This window comes from Thunnus thynnus, chromosome 18 (genome assembly GCF_963924715.1).
Source record: "Thunnus thynnus chromosome 18, fThuThy2.1, whole genome shotgun sequence".
NCBI lineage: Eukaryota > Metazoa > Chordata > Actinopteri > Scombriformes > Scombridae > Thunnus > Thunnus thynnus.
Genome location: NC_089534.1, coordinates 29,321,860 through 29,339,129, shown reverse-complemented (window position 1 = coordinate 29,339,129; position 17,270 = coordinate 29,321,860).

The window sequence follows — 17,270 nt, the reverse complement described above, 5'->3', positions numbered from 1 at the left end:
AAGGCCATAATTACACTTTTCAAAGAACTCCCCTTATACCTAGATGTGTTATAAGAGTTGCTGTTATCCTGGATCACTGATGGACTTTTTTATAGTATTTTTGTTTTTATTTCACAGCTGTAGAGAGATGTGGATGTTGTGGTTATATGTACAACTTGAAATGAACACCTGTCCACACACCAAATGTGGGTAAAAATAAACTGTGGTGGGTAATATTTTAAAGTTACTGGCCTCATCACTAGCCAAGGCTAATGACTTTGATAAGGCTGATGATAAAAATGAAAGAGGGGAGAAGAAGACATTTGACATTCAGTGCCAAATGGTGATCGGGTTCTGATTGGTTTGTATTTGATCCATACAAATAACATAATGTACTGTCAGGATTGCATGACAAACCATTCTGTGGTTGGAGGCTGTCAAAGACATATATTCTGCTATATTTTTTATTTTTACTAATACTTGTGTTTATGTAGCCAGGTGAAAATTGGTAGAGAGTGTTTTTGGCTATATGCTGTTTCTTTTTGTTGAGGCAATGCTGTCACTTTAAGACCAGCTTAAGGGTAGATCTTGCAAGAGTACAGAGCTCTGTGGGACGTTAGGTACAAGGAAGCAGCAGTGCCAGGAAACTAATGCCTGCTGAAGTGTGTCTTTTTGCCTATGTGGAGGAAAAATATCCCTATAAACATTGTTCAAATACAAAAATGGTTACCAGCATCAGTAGAGGAGAGTATAATTAATCTGCCTAATTTAGAGAGATAGAGAGATAGAGTGCCATGTTGTGTTCCAGATGTGTGTGTGTGTGTGTCTTCGCGTGCAGGTTGCACACTGGAGTGCAACTGAGTTCATGTATATTTCCCAGTGAACTAATGTACTTTACTGAAAGGTAACTATACAAGTTGTGTGGTTGAACAAATGTATTTATTTCTATTTTCTTTATCAAGAAACAGATGCACAATGTCTAGAGTTCATTAGATTGAGTTTTCTGTAGGAGATATTGAGTTAGAGTCTGTCTACTGTAATCGTTAATGTTATATTTTGTGTTCTTTATTGAGTGCAGTTAGGGAATAAAATATCCACTAAAAGAATTTTGCTGCGTGTCCGGTCCCATCATTTATAACCAGGCTACAATTAAACTGATTGAGTGGCTCTCAAGAACAACATTTTGGCGAGTGGAAATTCTGATTGACTGGTAACTTTAGAATCTAGTAGCCATATTGGCTGGTGATAAAAAAAAAGGAAGTTATTTTTAAGCCCTGGTTATATGATATGTGTCTTTATCAGTAGGCTACCAGGGTGCCCCTTGGATGGGCTAGTTAGTCTTTAGTTTCTGTCTTTTGATATAATTAGAGACTGTCCACACACACACAAACATACAAAAGAAAAAAAAAAAGGTGCAGTTATAATAAAGTTAGTTAAAGCATCTAGCTTTCTCTTGATGAAAGGGCTCTATTACTTTTAATAGGACTAGTAAGGCAAATGGTAAAGACTCATTTATACATTCCTTAAAATTTGTTTAAATTAAACTTGTTTTGCATTTACATTTTGTTAACTTGCAGTTACATTTCACATCAAGATGGCCTACTATATAAATATAAAAATACATTTTCAAAAAAGCAGCTGTCCTGTTCTTTTCAATTTTCTTGGAGTCCTCCCTCCTTGTGATCTGTCAGGTAAAATAAAATACATGGGCTTTAGCAAGGCCTCAATGCGCAATATGTAATTTTCTGCTGTGAGGGATCCCTCAGTCAAAACAATAACACAATACGGAGTTTGATGATGTTGTGAAGTACTGTAGGATCATGGAAGTTGTTGTCCTCATTGTTAAAAAAAACCGGAAGCTGGTTTATTTTTAGGTTAGGATTCTTTCAGTGTTCATTGTTCTGGACGTTTTTAGCGTGAGCAGAATTATCTGCAGAAGTCTCCTCCTCTCCTAAACAAACAGACCCAGCTGATTAAAACTGGTAAGAACACTGAATAAAGAAGTTTTCACATTGTTGGAAACATTAGGGATAATGTAAGAACACAACAAAACAAAACATATAACATAGGTCTAGTTTCTTTGAGACATTACAATGCAGGAAAGTTACATATTCTACCTTTCAGTGACTTATCGTTAAAACAACACTCCACATCAATAAATCAGCCTGAAAAGCAACTCACAATAACAAAAAGCCATATGTTTTTTTTTGTTTACCAGAAAGAAATAGAAAACCACTTGGACTTAAGTTGGCAAACCCCACAAATTCATGGCCTCATTACCTGTCCTTCCTACTCTTCATCTGACTGACAAGCACTTACACACAAACAAGCAGTGAGAGACAGTTTAGCTTTCGCTTTCATGACGTAGGATCCACTCAGTTGGATGCAAGGCACCTTACATCAACAGGGCGAAAAGCAACTTGCTATGAAAAAACAAAACAAAAACAAAAACAGCAAGAAAGTAGATGGCTGGCAATGTTTTAATGTCTGGCTATCCAGCTGACAGCTGGTGTTTATGCAAAACTCTGTGGCAGTAGGTGAGTACAATATTGAGGTACTTGTACTTTTCTTGAAGTACTGTTTTTCCATTGGATGCTACTTTATACCTTGTAGTCCACTAAATTACAGAGGGTTGAGACTTGTTGACAACATCCTTCCATGTCATGCACTAACTCTTGTTAGTTTGTTTGTGCTAAATGTAGTGCCTTTTTTCAGCTTTTTTATACTTGGCAAGTTTTGAGTATGTGATGATGGTCTTTTTAAAAGATGCAGTTCAGATGACGTAAATATAAGGTGACTTCCTTCTTAGGTGGAGGTGGGTAGGGGGGGTGGCTACATAGATTAGTCAGATAGCAGAAAAGCAAAAACTGGACATAGCTGCATGAGACCACTGTTCACTTCCCATTTCCAACTGCAAGTGTTATGTTTCTAGTTGCAAGTCATGACATTTGAACCTTAAACTGTGATGTAGTGTTTACTTTTGCCATGACAACGAAGGTTGCTTAACTTAAGGAAGTACTAACCATGTTTCAAGTGATCATTTTAACCCAAACCATGATCTCTCTCTGACCCTAACCAAGTGGTTTTGTGCATAATCCTAACCAGACTTCAACCACATCATAAAACATAGTTATTTTTTAACAGTGATTTGTAATGGTTTTAGAAAGTGGTATATTACTGTTACACTCCTTTGGTCATTTTGAAAACGCCATCTGTCTTATGGAAGGCGCTGAAAACGCTCATATATATCATTTCAGAAGTCATTGGAAATAGACCTACTGTTGTTTCGGTATGAGGACGTTTTTTAATAGTTAACCTGTCCTTTTAACTTTATACACTAATAAGTGTAGAAGCTGTAACCCTAATAACTACATCATGAAATTCTCAGATGGTACTGCCATCTTAGGTTGAATAAAGAAGGAAAGCGACATTTCAGAGTATTATTTAGATAACCACCTGGTGTTGAATGTTAAAAAGACAGAGGAGATGGTGTTTGACCCGAGTGGGTGACCACAGGCCTGCGGTCACCCACATGATGAGACCATTTCACAGGTGTCATCGTACAAATACCTCAGTGTTTTCATTAATAGCTGGCTGACCTGGAGCATGCATGTTGATGGTCTCTGTAGCAGACTACAACAACGTCTGCACCTCTTGCGAGTTCATGATGTTGATCAGAAGTTTACAGGAGTCTTTTATTAGGTGGTCTTTGAGAGCCTAATTAGATATGGCAACACAATTTCGTTGGGACTTAGTAAGGATGTGACAGCAAGATTTGATGAGAGGCTGTGGTTAAATGGCGACCGCCAGTCAACATGTGCCTCTGATCACTATAATGGCGTCAGACAAAGCTGAGCATCTCTGCTGCTTAGCAACAAGTATCTGACTACAGAATACCGTGTGTGAGCATCTAAATGTGTATGTGTACATGCAAGTGGATTAGTAGAGAGGACAGGGTGAAAACACCAAAGAACAAAAGATCTCAGTGATCGTGAGGAGAAGTGGGACTTACTTTTATTTACGCAGAGACGCGGTGTGCGAACATACTTAAATGTCGGCCACAGTCTGATTTCAGCAAATAAAACGCAACCCACAGTCTCACACATGATGGTGAGCTAACACAAAGCAGTCCAAGCAGTTGGACAAACACAATTCAGTTTAGCGTGATGAACACAACCAAAATAAGTGGAGCAGAGTCGACTCAATTAAAGATGAGCAGGTCACAGAGGTTATCCTTCATCGTTCTTCTGCAGGAAAGGGTGACAGTGCTGGGTTGCACAGCAGTCTTCTTTGGATCCGCTAACGTGCTCGGTTGAACACAGAGAAATCCAGCGAGGCTGAGATTGTTGAGATGCAGTAGGGGCAAATAATATAGATATCACAATCAAAGTGAAAAACAAGTTGTTTTCTGGTTTTGGTATAATTTATATATATTTAATGCATTGTATATTTGTTTATCCTCTTAGCAAACAAGTCGAACACAGTAGTGCATACACAGTAGTATACAGTAGTAGATTTGCAGGTCTATCATGTTATGCCTACCTTGCATACATTTAATATTTATTTTCATACAATAATTGGGATTCAGGAGGGTGAGTGTGAGCAAGCATTCTCAATGTGACAATTTTGTTTCAGTTTTGTGACTGGTAGCCTGTATTCTTTTTTTTAAAATTCAATTCTGACCTTGGTAACGAAGTAATATTTTTCACTGTGGTGTCCACATTAATATAGCCTGCATGAAAGATGCGCTATTTGTAGTCCATCTTCAGAACATTGTAGTTTCACCACAGCAGACCTACGTCAAATTACGTAGCCCGGTGTAAGTACAGTCGGATTCTCTCAGCACTGCGGTTGTCTTTTCTTAAGTCCTTATGAATTCTCCTTCACATCTTTCCTTGACCTTGTGACGTTTTCCATCAAGGTCAAGGGAACATGGTTAGAAAAAGACTATAGGAGGTACTTTTACGACCGCAGCCTTTGACAGAGCATGATGGGAGTTGAAGTCCGTTTGGAGTCCTTTTGTTTGACTTGGTACCTTTCTTTGTTATTAGGCTTTGTGACTGCATGCAGACCTGCCTTTGTCTCATGCACATGGCGTATGAGGCCCAGCAGTTTGGTTTGGTAACCTCTCTGTGCAATTGAAGTCCAAACCGTCCAAATGGAAGTCCAAATCATGCAGACTGTTTGAAAGAACTTTCTGCAGAACAACTACTTTTACTTTAGATACTTTACGTACATTTTGCTGATGATGCTTCTGCACTTTTACAGTGCTGTAATGTTACTTCTTCCACCATTGGTAACTCTAAATATGTCTCATTTACATGCTGTGTGTTACATTCACCTGATTTTCTTCAGAGTTGGAAGGTGTGTGAACCAAAATGCTGCTGCATTTAGCCACAGGGGCTAAGGTAGTTTTGGATGGTCTGTAAATATCTCCAAACTGTAGGCTGGATGCTAGTGCAACAATAATGCCACAATTTGTTTCTACACACGTTAACTGATGATGATGTGATATGTGGGTGTGGAGGCTTTGCAGTTGTTTAAAGACACCTTTTAAGGAACTGGGATGAGTAATGTAAGTAATGTCATATGTACTGGCAATAACTGGTAAACTACCTATTTTGTTGTAGACATGAGGGCCCAAGAAATCTGTCAATATAAGCTATGTGAACTTTTTTTTGTATTATAATTTGAAGATAAATGTTCTGTTTTCTGGATCAGTTTATATTAATGTGTGGTGGATGAGCATTATTGCATGACACAATAAAACAAGCTTCATCATCATCCAGTAAGACTGTTGAAATCAGCGTGTGTGCTTGAGAACCAGAGCAGACCTGCACATACGGTACATCTCATAGTTATTCAGTCTTTCTCTTATTATCTGCTGCTCTGCCAGCCTCTCACTTGTCTCTGCCTGCTATCTCCTCAGCTTGGCCACACGCAAGCTGCCCTCCACAGCTCTTTGCCCTCCAAAGCCCCACGGCAGCTGTGATACAGGAAGGCATGCATCAAGCAGTTCTGGAACAGCTCGGCCTGGAGATACGCAGCAGTGTTTTTCTGTTGGCTAGGCGCTGAGAGGCAGTGTGGCTCTCCCGCTGACTCCCCCCTCCCTGTGCGAGCGTGGGGCGATGGGCACAGTAGCAGTGTGCTGATGAGTCAGAGCGACCAAACAGCAGGCAGTGAGGCATGCTGCAGCACTGTCTGACACACAGCAGATGTACTTACTCTCTGTGGGCACAACACTCACATTCAATCTCAGGCTAAAGGCCAGTCATGTTTGGGTCTGAGAACAGCTCGCGATCTCTGCTGTGTTGAGCTCCATATTACATACATTATAGCATATGTACTGGATGGATGATATACTGTAGGCTATATATAATTTGGTTTCTATTCCAACATGGTGATGTGAGCATTCATAGCACATGTAGGAAATATGTGATGACACATGTAATGACTCTTAAAGAGACATCATTTTATCATTATCTCTGTATGACAGTCTCCTCGGTGTCTCTGATATGTCTCCAGAAGTGTGCTGACAGGTGGCAGGAAGTGAATGCAGAAAATGACAGTATTCTTGGTTTTAGTGAGGCCTTGTGCAGAAATACTCTAGTTGTAGATGAGACAATGATCTCACAAGTGTCACGAACTGGCTCAGAGTCAGTGACAAAGAAGAGAATCATACATGAATAAAGCTTCTAAAAATTAGAGTTATTGTCAACCTAATATAAAATATAATATATAATAATGTTAGTCAGCTAAATCAGTCATGAATGCAATGTGTGAAGTATTTGATGCGTGCAAGCAAAACAAAACCAAAGTCCAACCCGTCTGGCTGGTGGAGGCCTGGAAGGAAGAGAGAAAGAGGTCAACAAGAAGACACCTAAATAGGCTGGAGGCCTAAACTACCCAGGTACAGGTAGTTCCCTGCTCCTCTCCATCCCCACCCACTGGCTCCTGAGCCAAGAAGCCAAAGCAACCTCTTAAGCAAAAGGCAGAGAGAGGGACATCACACAAGGTCTATTTAATGGCTATTCAGGATCTTTTAATCATACCACATGATGCAGATGGAGTTCACCCAGTTGTGGAATTGTAGATGTTCACATTTCTTCTCTCTTTTTTTTTTTTTTAGCACTTTTTAAGGACTTCTTGTCCTTAATGGCTTAGAAGCTGAAGTTCATTCTTGACCACAGCAGCTGACAACACAATCTCAAATAAAGGTCCATCTAATGAAGATCCTGTGATATGAGTGAAAAGCTCAAAAGCAGCGATTAAATGGACTTTGCTTTGAGATTGTTTTGTTTTGTTTGAAATTACTGTTTCAAATGAACCTCAGCTGTATATTCAGAGAAAGTAGAAGAAATGGAACAGAGCCTCATTTCATGCTTGTCATGTCATTATTTTTGGTTGAAAATTAAAATAAATGTAAAACAGAAGAACACCCAACACATTATCACTGTTTTGAAGATAATTCTGAAAAACTTAAGGGATGATTATGGTTTATTACAATGTGGACCTTATTCCTGAGGTTTTGACCAAAAACTAATATAAGCTGAAGCTTCATATTAGCTTCTGCTTCACTTAAATGCATTTTTACAGAGGACGGTGGATTTTTTCCCCTATTACATTAAAATGGCTTTAGGAAAGGATCTCTTAGCAGCCAGTATGGACAGGAGGAAAGATTACAGCGACCAATAACTTTTCAACGTACATATGGGCATGTAAGTACTGTATATGTAAAACACACCTGAAAAAATGTGAACCTATCCTATAACCTAAATGATCTGAAACCTACACCAAGCTGTGAGCCATCAGGACACCGGTTCCAGTCATTAGGTGATATAATTAATTTATTCCCCTACGTAACAACAAAATATGTGCTGTGACACAAGCTAAACCATGTAGTGGCTAAAGTGAAATAAAGGAACTGAAACCGAACAAAAAATAGATGAGGGTTAAAGGGTATGGCAACTAACATGTATTGTGTGTTTATCAAAGAATTCATCAAGGAATTTGGTGAAAGTTTAATAAGAAAGATCTCTATCATCACACTCTGCCTTTAAATGTCATGGGTGAACATTGCTGTTTCCTTCCATTCTATTTCTCCGTCTGCTGTCAAAATCCTTTCATTCTCAATTCTGACCTCACCATGCCTGATGGTGAGTGTGATGATAGAAAGTGTGACGTTAGAGATCTTTCTTATTAAACTTAAAAACAAATCAATGAGTCACACTGTTGCACTGGGTGACATCTTCCTTCATTACCATGAACACACACACTGTAGTTTATTTTGATTCAAACCCACACACACACTGTCCTGCTACTAGAAATTCTCACTTAGAGCACAAAATGTAGATTCATCCGCCACTGAAAATAGTCCCCCAAAAATTAACTATTTCTTCCTGTTTGAGTAATATCTTGTTAAAAATTATAGTTATATAGCACCCTGATACCCGAATGGTTACTGAAATGTCCCTGGCTAGATTCCAGCTAGGGACCCTTGTTGCATGTCACATCCATCTCCCTCCTCCAATGTCCCCCGTCCGGCCCCCCACCGCCTACCATCCAATAAAGGCATAAATGCCAAAAAGCTTCAGATAGATTTCAAAGACTGACATCTTTAGTGGGAACCAATGGACTTGGAGCTGAGAGCCACAGACATGGTAGAGAAGCCAGAGAAGCAAGGAAGCAAGCAAAGTTTATTTATATAGCACCTTTCACAGACACCAGTCACAAAGTGTTTTACAGTCAAAGAAAGTAAAATCAAATACAACCAAAATAAATAAAAACAAAGACACCAGATAAAATATACAAGGAGAGAGGACAAAATAGACAAATAAAAAATATAAAATACCACATACTACCCAAATGCCTGTCTGAACAGATGGGTTTTTAGCTGCTTTTTAAAAGAGTCCACAGTATCCAAGGACGTAACCAGAGAAGCCAGCCATGTATTGATAGACAGACTAACACATTGGTTTTTGTCTTTTCATGGGAATTGTCGGTGGAATGGTGGTGGAATCCCTGGTTATCTAACTGCTTGTGTTTTTTCTCCTGTATGACCCTGGTATATTTCCACTGGGTACACATGCCACAGTACAGGGGCCTATCAAGTGGCTGCTTGAAAATATTGTGAGCAAAAAACAAAAAAAAAAAGAATGATTTTGGAGCAAAGCTTGCTGAAGATAGGGAATGGGTATGCACACATTATGATAATCCAGTCAAGCTCATTTGCATTTGAAATTGTTTTATTTGCATGAATGAAATTACAGAAAAATTACACATAATTAGGATAATAAAAAATATTTTCTCACTGCCTGATCTACTTTTCATCATGCACATTTGGTAATAATGTTGAGTGTGAGGGTCAGCTGAGGTCTCATTTTCTCTCTGATGTGGCAACACAACAGGCCCAGCTGACAGTGAGGTGCTGGAGGCTAATGAAGTGAAGTTTTCTCATGTGGTAGTGAGATCCCAAAGTTTAGGGAAGGACTGTTTTTAAATAAGATATTTACTGGTTTAAATTTGTATTCACTATGAATGTATTGTTGATAAGGGAAAAAAAACAAACTCCACCTCCCTCAGCATCTGACCTCACTGAGTACAAGTGTTTATCGGGATGGTTTCTAAATTAGTGAACTGACCTTTAAGACCTGAGATGAAGAGCAGGTGAAGTTGTCAAACTGCTAAAGAAAGAAGCTGCAGGGCTTTGTGCTCAGATATGTAATTACCCATTGTTTCCAGTGAGCATCTTTGTTTGGGTCACAGAACAAACAAATAAAAATCAACCTCTGTACACCTGAAAGAATATTCTTAGTATATATATATATATATATATATATATATATATATATATATATATATATATATATATGTACTAAGAATTATTATATTACTATATTATTACTATATATAATAATAGTATAATACTCAAGTTAATAACTGAGATCTGGAAACATGATGACACCACGAAAAAGAAGTCTGATGGGTAAAGAAACATGAGCAGTAAGGCGATCACACAAACCTCCATGTAGCACTGTAGGTATTTACCAGTGGAGGCTGGTCCATAGAGGCAGAGGAGGTTGATCTTCCTCTATTTTTTGAGAGGCAAAAGGGAGATCAAAATATAAAAAAGAATATTTGGTTGAAATAAACCATTACCAAATCTCAGTATTTATAAAGTATTTTTTTTCTCTTCTTTGGAAATAATCCATTACTGAAATTCTGGTTAAAATGCTTCAACAGCAACACCTGCAGGGCGGGAGGAGAAAGGGCAGTGTGTGTGAAGTGGAGGAGGGTGGCAATTGGTGGAGGTAGAGTGGGGGACAGAGGAGGACGGGTGCCTGCTGTCCTCTGCAGGGCGGGATCTCTTACATTGGACTTAATGTATTTCATTTTTTTTCATGCTAATCTGTGATTGGCCATGACACATAAAATGACGCTCCAAGGGAGGACGTCCTCCCTTACCAATCAACCAGAATGCAATATTGACATTGAGTTGGTCCAATGATAGTTTCCAGATTTCATCTTCAATTCTAATGTTGTGTTGTGTAATGTTGTGTTCACACCAAACGCAAAGCGAATTTTCACCTCACTTTACTCATGCGAGTTTGACCGCTGGATCATTTGTTTTCATTCACGTCATTCGCACGACTTTTTTTCCCCCGCGAATATTCACTAGAGAAGAGGAGATTTATTTCCGCCATTTCTTTCCGTCATCAACCATGACTGAAGTTACAACCATTGCTGCCTTGTACCTGTGGTGGAAGTCCCAGATATGGCGGAAAACCAAACGCCGCCGTATCTGAATCCATGACATTATCCGGAGGCACACACAGCTGGGTGAATTTCACTGCCTTCTCCAGGAACTGCGCCTGGATGACGGCGGTTTCCAGCGGTACCTCAGGCTGACCAGGGCCCAGTTTGATGACCTGTTGGCGAGGATCGGTGCCAGGATATCATGGATGGATACCAACTACAGGAATGCCACAGTGAAATATAAAATTTTCCCATGGGCACTTGGCTACTGTTCTAACCTCTTGACTAGGAGTAGGGATTGCCATTGTGCACTTAGTAAAAAAGTCAGTGATCACAAAGACATCTTTTGTATTGCTTTAGTCTGGCTCTGTCAATAGAAATTCTGTACAGACTAACTCAAAAGGGCTGGTAACCTAAATGTTTACTAGAGGTGCCGTCTTCTCTGGCAGTGCTTTTCGACAGACACAGCGGCTGTAACTTTAATCTCTCTTCAGTATCCATTATTGGCAAAAAGAATTGAGCTCATGTGAGGTCAAGGGTCCGGTCGATACCCAAATGACCTATGTCGTCATGAAGACTTCACATAACCATGCCTCTCAACTCCTCTGGTAGAACTAGCTGATAGTGAGTTTCCTCACCAACTTGCCTCTTCCTATAGAGAATTCTGTTCTTCAGCTCAAGTTTATTTCTTGCAGAAGGATGGGAAACTCTGTCAGTTCTCTCCTCTCAGCTGGAGGACAGAAATGGAGGAGGAGAGTATACCCAGTTTTCAACTGACGGATGACTTCACACATAGGAGGATCGGCTCTGCTTTTGTTTCAAATCCTCTTCTGATATGCTTGAAATTACAGGAAACCTGTCATATTGCTCAAGCTGTCTGGAATAGCTTTAGTCAATATAGCAAGAGATGTTACAAGAGGAATAATAGGACCATTGTTATTGGTGTTCACAGGTGGGCAGACTAGGTGTTTCTCACAGACTGCACTAACAGCGTTATGGGGGACATGAATGAAATTGTCAGACTCAGAGGCAGATGGTGTTGTATGAATTGGTTAATTCACTCCTCCTCTCTCTGGGAAACCAGATTGTTGACAGGTTCTGCACAGGGATATTGTGAAAGACCAATCCAGATCTATGTTGCATCTCCCTGCTCAGTACTGAAGCTGGAACTTGAAGGTGGAGAGGGCAGACAACCAGTGGTAGCTTGTTGCATCTAACTTAGCTGTGGTCAGAATGGAAGTTAGTGGGTTGCTGTCTGTGACCACTGTAAAAGAGCTTCCGAACAAATAGTCACAAAACTTCTCAGTTACAGCCCACTTGAGTGCCAGAAACTCAAGTAGTGAGATTTGCTTTTGGACAATCCACAGCTGGTGAATGCAATAACACATCTCCCCTTCCTGCTCTTGATAGAGCTCTGCTCCAAGGCTAGTTGTGCTTGCATCTGTATGTATGCTATGTTTATTATCTGCTTTTGGATGGAAAAACATAACACTGGGGCTGTGGTGAGCCTGTCAATGAGCTTGTCGACAGCTGTCTGTCCACCTTCCTTCAAAAGGCTCTTTTGGCTGGAAGTACTGACCACTGTTTTCTTTGAATCCACCACTTCTAAATGGTGGGTACCCAGCATTGAGGTTGTTCAGCAGCTTCACAATCTTGGAGTAATCCTGGATGAACTGCCTGTAATAACCTGCGAACCCCAAGAACAAGCACAGCTCTTTGAGGTTTCTTGGACTTGGCCCTCAACTTCAGTTCAGCTTGAGAATTCAGTGATTAATATTTGTTTGTACAGTACATGTACTGGCTTTAATGAGCCAATGTTTGAGGTGTGCTCTTGTGTTTTCTAGGTAAAGTGGCATGCAGCTGATAGAGTCGTGGGTGGAGCTGAGCAAAAGGAAAATCCCCTGCACACCTTTTCTCCTGCAGTGAGGAGCGTGTTGCTCTGTGCCCTAGGGCCTTCTTGTTGCTATAATGTGGATAATTATTTTACATTTATCTTTTGTGTTTTATCCTGGAAGACGTTTGATCTGTTTTACAGACAAAACATGTAGAGTATGAAGTAGCACTGAGCTTTCAACAGCAGTTTCCAGTTGTTTCTGAGGTGTCCCTAGCCTGTTGGCGTTGCAGACCTCATTAGGCTCAGCCTGATTGTTGCTGAACCCTCTGCTGGCCAGTGCTGGCTATCATGTTGCCAGCACAGTGACTCAAGAGATAATGAGCAGGCCTGCCCCCTTGTTTTCAGGCAAACAGAGACAGAGTGACTATGATATGTATTCCACAGCTGCAGTTAGTCTACAGTCACCACAGCCTGTAGCCATGCTCTGGGACATGACAGATGTGACCACATCTGTACTCATCTGCAGCCCCAGGTTCTCATTAGTGCCAGGGCTTGGCTGAGAGCCACTAGCATCATTTCTTTTCAAATTAGATGTCTGACATATGTCAGATAGAAATGCATGGGGATGTTTGTGTTTGTTTATTACTTAGAATATATACTTAAGGAATTCCATGATGTATCCTGTCTGTCTTACTGGGGGTCCACTTTTCTCAAAAATCATCTTCTTTGGGGCATTAACTGACAATTTATCAAGAGAACGGTACACATACTACTGTAGGCCGCAAATAAGTGTACTGTTGGCCCTGATAGATGACAAAATGATTGGTAACATGATAACTTCCATAAATATATCTGAAAGTATTATATTTCGGCCTCTGATGAGTCTTCAAGCTCAGGTAACTTTTACAGAAACAGCAGTTTTTCAAACGTATTTAATCACCTGACTGCTACTTGTAGCAGCAAACCCACAGCAACACAGCCCCTTGCATTTGCACAGATCTCTACACCCACTAACTTACACTCATCCAACCAGGTAGAAAAATAATCCCACCCCCCCTGCTGACCACAGGCAGTTCAAACAACACTGAAACACAACACCTGAAGTCAGTGACAGGCTCCACAGCTTCTTAGATGACATGTTCACTAGTTTCATAAACTGTACTGTAACTTCTTTGAACTACCATTTGTAACATAATGTTATAATAACTCTGCTGTGTCACTGCCAGTCTGTTGCATTACGCTGTGCTGATTAACAAATAAGTATTAATGTCTAATCATTGATGAAGCCTCTTGGATGAGCAGAGAAACATCTTTAAAGGATAGGTTCACATATTTTCAATTCAAAACATTCCCATATGCACAGTGGTTGTTGTAATCATTCCTCCTTTCAGAGTGAAGAGATCCCTTCCTAATGTGTTTTCAATAGGGGACAAAATCTACAGTGTTCTTTTAGTGCAGAAATACATTATAAAGTTCATCTGAAGCTAATATGAGGTTTCAGCAGTCTAAGGGGGATATTTGCTAAGCTTGTCACAAATCATCATCAGGGGCGCACACTGCTGCGTCACCGCAATGTTTTAATTTAGCGTGGTATTTACTAAGGCTACAGATGTACATCTGTAGTTCATCTGATTTGAAGATCTGATGCCAGGCTGTTTTGATGTGCGTTGAGTAATGTCTGGAAAGGAATGGAGCGCACAAGTGCCGTTGAACTTGCAATACTGGTTGAAGAGAAGACACTTTTGGAACTACAATTCATCCCGTGAGAGAAATGTTACTGCATATATTACTGTAAGGAATGCTACTCTATATGTGAGGAAATATGATCAGTGATTGAATGATTTGTGGAAAATCAGTGGGAGATTTTTGGTAAAATTATTAAACTCCTTTCACAAGATTGTAAGCACATAATGTAATGTTTAATGACTATAACTGGCTGCTTCAGTAATATCACACTGGACTGGAGTTGATGAGCCAATAAAGTCAGGAAAAATATGCAGGAAGGACCTAAGGGAAACAGAAAAATAACTGACTGACTGTTGCTTCCTGCTCTTTTGTCTTGTGTTGTGTGGCTGAGCAGAGAGCTCTAAAGTTACTTTGTAATACATCTTTTAAACTGCGTCTCTCTCTGTTTATCTCTGCTGTAGTCTCTCTTCCTCTGTGTGTGTTTGCTAAAATGATGCCACAGATTTTAAACCTGATTTACTCAGATGTTAAATTTCAGACACAGGAACGCCTTAAAATACATTTAGCATGAGTCCAATTTTCAGTGGTGGTTACTTAATTCTGTCCCTTGCTGCTAGCTCAAGCTGCCCGACAAAAAGCTAGTGAAGTAGCAGTAGCTAGCAAGTCCTCCTGAACAAATGATGCATGTCCGTGGCATCACTTCTCTTGACCTTGGACGTGGCATGTTTGCCAGCCCTGCCTATTAAATTTGCATATTGACTTACAATCACAATACAGGTAAAATCAAGATCCAGATAATATATCCAGACACAGATGATGTGAATACTAGGTGGAAATGGGGCCTTGACACAGACTGTAGTAAACTGCCTCTCTCTTCCTCATTTGGTCAGTTTGCCATACAGGAGGTAAAGCAGGTCGCCCACTAATTGGAAGATCGGTGGTTCGATTCCCTGCTCCTCCAGTCCACATGTTAAAGTGTCTTTGGACAAGATACTGAACCCCAAATTGATGTGTGAATGTGTGTGCGAATGACTAGTTCCTACTTATGCACAGGTTGGCACCTTGCATGGCAGCCCTGGCCATCAGCGTATGAATGGGTGAATGTGGCTTGTAGTGTAAAAGTGCTTTGAGTGGTCAGAAGACTAGAAAGACGCTATATAGGTGCAGTCCATTTACCATTTTACCATTAGTTTCATACATCAATACAATACTACATATCATGATGGTATCTATATGATCTATATGATATGTGATATATCAAATGTTAGTGTGGATTTTTCCCTGTTTGTTGCACAGTCTAAAGCTTTCATTATAAATGATGAGAGGGCCACCTACTGCTATGATCCGTGCATGTGCTGTGTGAACAAGCTATACATTTTCTGTTTTTTACATTATCACATCTCACCCAGGAGGTTTAATCTTCCTCCATTTAATTTCTTTCTCTGTTTCTGTGTCAGTGATATCTCAAAAAGGTTGTCAATGATGTTGGTGCATGTGGGGCTTTAGGCAGAGGACAGTTGATGAGATTTTAGTGATGATCTGGATAAGGGACCTTACTATGAACCTATTAGAGATAGAGAGTCGATTCCTGAAACTGAGGTTTAGAGGGCATGAAACCTATTGAACTGAAAATTGAAATAACAGCAATGATGTAATTTTAATAATGCAGCGTTAGTATCTGGGAAGGACTGTGTGGTTTTGTAGAAGCCACAAATCTTTAATGTGTTGGATTACAGATCAAAATAGTGGTACAAATACAACATGTCCAATCCTTTGATCTTCACCATGTGGATATAATATAATGGAAGCAAAAAGAGCTTTCAGCACATGAAGGACAATGTTAATAGACTGAATGAAACAGACAGTCTGACTAGCTGAGTTTTTGGAGCACTCAGCCTTTTAATGAGCAGCGATGGCGAACAGCCGGTGACTGAGAGGGCCTGAGCAGTGACACCCACCAGGGCAAATTTTCACTGCGAAGAGAGGCAGGGAAATTAAAGACATCAAATAAATCTCTGATAAAGGTTTTTACCAGCCTGCTGAAGCAAAGGAAAAATATCAAAAAAGATGCTGGACTGTGTGTGGACTCACCCATCAGTAGATAAGTCTATCCCCTCTCACAGCTCATAGTCACAGCTTATGGAAGTCCAGGGCTGCCAATGTTGACAGATTTCACTGTAGAGGCCCAGGAGAATGCTTCCATACTGAAAATGAAAATGAGCATTTCCAGTCCATTTTCACCAAAAATGAGCTAAAATTAACACATAGTTCAATTCTAATTTAAGTGAGGTTAGCGCTGATGCTGAACTGCTAAAATCTGTCTACAAAACAAGACGGTTTTTGAACTTTGAACTTTTTTATCTTAATTTTGTCATACACACTGTAATGCACACTCAGATGGAAAATAAAATTAAAATTTTATCAAATAATGTCATTTTATTATATTTTTGAATTTTTGAACTTTTTATTGATGTCATACAATCTGCACATTCTCTTATACTGTCTATCTTCACATATAAATTTCATGGGATAGAGACAAACAAACAAAAAAACAAACAGAAAACAAGCATGGTATAACTGAACAAAATATTAAACAAACAGTAAAATAATAATGAAAAAAGATAAAAAATAAAAAGTACACCAGAGGCAGTTTTCTATATTCTAGCTCTTTCTGACATAGCTTATATCCTTGGTGACCATATATCCATAAAAATGTCCATTTTCAGCTGTATTTTAGCTGTGACCTTTTCCATAGTAAACACCTCATCAACCTTTTCTTGACTTTGTTTTATGTTTGGGGGCCATGGCTGCTGAAATGATTTCATTTTAATATGGCAGCCCTGGACTTACACTGGAGCTATAGACTATACTATAGAGGTTGATGTCTCGTTCTCTCCAGTACACACAGTAAGGATGGAGTTTTCTGCCAGATGGATGCCAGCTCTTGCAAAAGGACTGAGGTGAATGAGGGAGTCAACTTTCTTCTTTAGCTCATTAGTTTTAATGTGAAGGTGGT